The sequence below is a fragment of the Lynx rufus genome, unplaced genomic scaffold (genome assembly GCF_022079265.1).
Source record: "Lynx rufus isolate CCGP_SWC_20201006 ecotype Redwood Valley unplaced genomic scaffold, mLynRuf1.p SCAF_13, whole genome shotgun sequence".
Classification (NCBI taxonomy): domain Eukaryota; kingdom Metazoa; phylum Chordata; class Mammalia; order Carnivora; family Felidae; genus Lynx; species Lynx rufus.
In genome coordinates, this window is record NW_025814827.1 from 11,658,907 (window position 1) to 11,663,334 (window position 4,428).

Sequence of the window (4,428 nt, forward strand, 5' to 3'; positions counted from 1 at the left end):
AAACGCCCTTCCCAATTTCCCTGTTTGGTAAACTCTTACTCTTCCTTCAAGGCCCAGACAAAAGTCACCTCCTCCGGGAGGCCTTGTCTGATTCCCTCAGCAAGAGCAGCCTATTGAGCTCTGCTCTGTGCTGCTGCAGAACTTGCCCATCTAACACAGCTTATCCCACTGCACTCTCTGAGTGGGGGTGCCTGTATTCCTGACTGGCAGTGAGCAACTTGGGGAGGGATCCCATTTTCTCGGAATCCACAGCACCTAATATAATGTTGGCATAGAGTAGGTGCCCAGCACACAATATTGTTACCCATTCACTAAGCCCGTACTGTGCCAGGCCCTGGGCTAGATGCTTTTTATAAATTGCCTAATTTTATCCTCAAAATCACTCTGCTGGGAGAGATGAGACTGAGATTCGGGGAGGCTGAGCAACTGCTTCAGGTCACACAAATTGTGCATGGCAATGTCAGAGACCAATTCACCAGCTGCCATACTTGGTTCTCTGGTGGTCTTAGGGCTTCACCGCACTGCCAAGCCCAGATATGGTCTCCAGGGAACCACTAATCCCCACAGCTAACCAGACCTGGGTGTAGATCAAGTCCTTTGTCCTTTAATTCAGTTAACATGTTGGGGTTTCTTAAAAAAAAAAATTAATGGTTGTTTATTTTTTGAGAGAGAAAGAGAAAGAGTGCTAGCCAGGGAGAGGCAGAGAGAGAGAGAGAGAGAGAGAGAGAGAGACACGCACACACAGAATCTGAAGCAGGCTCCAGGCTCTGAGCTGTCAGCACAGAGCCTGACACAGGGCTCAAACCCATGAACCATGAGATCATGACCTGAGCCGAAGTCAGACACTTAACTGACTGAGCCACCCAGGAGCCCCCAAGTTGGGATTTCTTAAGAAGGAACTTTTAAGAGGAAATGAAGGGAAAGTCCCTCCCCCCAAGTGTGTGTACACACACACACACACACACACATATTTTTAACACAACCAATGGGCAAATTCGGGTCCTCCCTCTGAGCTATTACTTCCTCTTCTCTAAAACCAGTGAGAGGGACTAGATGGTTTCAAAGATCCTTGTCAGTCCTGATATCTGTGATTCCATGGCTAGTTTCTCAGGTGGATAGTTAGCTGGTGAATTTTGTTGGGGAGAGCAGCAACCTAAGAACACAGCTATGGGAGGAGGGGGCTAGGGTCATGCTGGGCTGCAAGCAGACCAGCCCCCTCCCCTTTATGACTTGACTTGAGGGGTCCAAAGGGGGAAAGACACTTGCCCAAGAGCCTTCTCCTGCCTCCTCTCCCAGGCCCTAGGATGGCCCTAATATGAAGACTGCGTGCTACCTGCTGGGCCTTCAGGGATCCTGTCCGTTCTCTTGGCCTCAGTTTGCATGTCTTCCCTTCCCTGGGCCACTGGCTGTGGTCTTCCAGGGCCTGGCTCTTTCTCCCCCCTCTAGCCAGTGGACCCTCTGGAAAGCCCCACATAGCGCAACACAGGAAGGGGAGAGAGGAGGCTGTGGGCGAGTTCCTGTGGAGGCTCGAGCTCAGCTGTAGCTGCTGGAGCCTGTCATTTCCCTTCCTCCGCCCACCCAGCTGGGAGGCTGAAGAGTTTCATCACAGCTGAGTTGTTGTCCTTATAAGGGAAGGGCCTCCTGAGCCTCTCCCTTGGGCCATGGCTGGCTGGTGGAGAGCCCAGCCAGCCTGGAGTGTCCTCCAGGCTCCAAAAAAGGTGGGGATGCCCCAAGCCCCAAGTCAGCCAGAGGTTCCCTAGGCTGAGTGTCCATCTGAAGTCAGACTGTCCAGAGAAAAAGCAGGAAGCCCATGGTGGCCCCAGGCCAGGGCCCCAGGGAATCAGATCCAGATCCTGGCACTAACTTGTTGTCTCCTAGGCAAGTTGTTTAAGCTTGAATTACTAACCTGTAAATGGAGTGAACATAAATACATCTTCCTCATGAGGCCACTGTGGTGACAATGGGAGGTGAGTATAGGCCTGCTAAATAGGATGTGTCCTGTGAGGCCAGGCCACCAGGGTTTGTTAAACATTTTTTATGAGGCAGGCCACAGGCTAAGTGTTTCACAGCAACTCTGTGAAAAAGGGAGAATTAGCCCATTTTATAGACAGGAAAAACTGAGGCAGTTTGCCTAAGGTCACTCATTCTAGATGTGTCTACCTCCAAATCTAAAGTCATGGTTTTCTACCTGCTGCTTCCTCCAGGATCTTTGTTCCTTTAATAAAATTATGACAACAGGGAGGAATGTTCACCATCATCTCTCTACCCCCATGTTCCCCCCCCAGAGGCTCCTCATAACGACATAGAAACCTCCACCTGAGTGTATGTGTGGCCTTTTCTGACAGCTATGTCTCATATGTCTCTGACATGTCTTGTGTCAGGGACATGAGAATAAAGGTCAGGAGGCAGGAAACAGGATATGGAGGAGGGACAAAACACAGTGGTACCAGAAAGACACAGGGAGCTTCCAGGGCCCAGGCTCAGGCAGGGGCAGAGGTAGGGGCAATCCAAATGCCACCCCCCCCCAACATTCCCTTCCCCTCTGTCTGAATATGGCCACCTTGTGGTTTGCAAAACCCTGCATTGTAACTACCCACAGGACTTCAAGCCACTGAGATATTGCAGCCACTATTCAAATGAAAGGCCTCCCCTTTTCCACATAGGCCTTCAGCCTCCAGAACCAGAGGGAAAGTTCTCACCACATCCTTCCTCAGCCCTATAGCTGGCCACTAAGTCCTTCCCAGCAGCTGCTATCTCCAAGGTGACCTTCCAGAGGGAACCTCATTCCTGGGCAAGGGGCAAGTGACACCCCTACCAATAAAGGGGTTCTTCTCCCTTACCTTGATTCCTCCTCAGAGATAAGGGACCTGTGAAGGTGAAATGATTCACCTAGGGTCTGCAGGCCACTCTCCAGCATGGCTATGACACATAGGCCAGTGGCAGGGGAATTCAGGCAGGACTCAAGGGTCATTGCCAGTCAATAGACCCTGAGTCAGGTGCTTCCTGTTATGTTGGCCACTGGACTTGTCTGGCAGCCCTCACAGAGGAGGAAGGGAGCCAGCCTTTGGGGAGCACAGCAGTGCTTTTTCACATCAGGGAGTAGGGACATTGTAAATCTTCCTTTCATAAGTGAAGAAACTGAGGCCCTTGAGGCTGAGGAGTCACCAAGGTCTCTGGGTGGGACTTGAACCTTGGCAGTTTGACCTGGAGCTCAGTACACTGGCCCAGAGGCTTCCAAAAAGCACTCAGTGAAGCCCTGGGATCCTGCTGAGATGCATTAGGGGTTCCATGGGCACATGGCAAGGCCCAGGCTAACCCCTAATCAGAACCAGGCTCTGAGGTTAAAATAACAGCTGGAATCATTTTGAATCATTTTAGGGAACACCTGTTCAGGCAAGACTCCTCAATGAATACTAAATCTAGGGGGAAATTGATGAGGTGTAACATACTCGTGCAGTCTTAAAATATCTCCCAGATTGTTAGTTACAAGAGAAAAAAAAAATCGTAACTATACAATAGAAAAATCAGACACCTTGACCAGAAGATCAAAATTGACATCACCAATGAAGGATGAATGAAGGTCATATGTCTCCAGATGTGATGCCCTGAGAAGGACCTAGTATCCCCTATACAGTTTTCTGGCTAAGAATCCATAACCTTAATCTAATTCAGAGGAAACCTCATGATGAAAAATCCCAAGTGAGGAATGATCTATTAAAAACAGTGGGGAGGAAGAACTATATTCTTCAAACATGTCCACATCATGAAAGATAAAGGCTGTGGAAACACTTCAGATTAAAGGAGACTAGAGAGACATGTATACAATATTTGAGCCTCCACTGGAGGAAAAATATGAGATTATTGGGTCAAATGACAAAACTGAAATAAGAGCGATAATAAGTATGCCAGTGTTAAACTTACTGAAGTTGATAACTGTATTATGGTTACATGAGAGAATATACTTAAGAAATACTCACTGAAGTATCTATGGATAAGGGACCATGAAAACTAATTCCCCAATGATTCAGAAAAAAATTATATATGTTAAAAGACACAAAGCACTCAAAAGATAAACCAATGGGTCAATCTGATAAAGAATACGTGGGTGTTCTTTGTTCTGGTCTTATTATTGCAACTTTTCTATTCGAAATCATTTCCAAATTAAGTTTCTAAAAATTGAAAAGCATTGTGCCTTATGACACTTAGCTCCCAGCCTATAGAAACATGTAGGTAGGGGTGGGGAGGGGGTAAAATTGGAGGGCCTGGCTGAGTTTAGCAAAGATGCAGCCAAGCCTATGGGAAGGAAGCACTAGAAGGAAGCTTAAAGGACCAGTGATGCCACTGACCAACCACTGCTTACCCTCTGCTTCCTTGAGGCCAGCCCTAGAGCTGGTCCCCACACCAACAAACAGGCTTGCAGCAGAGAAG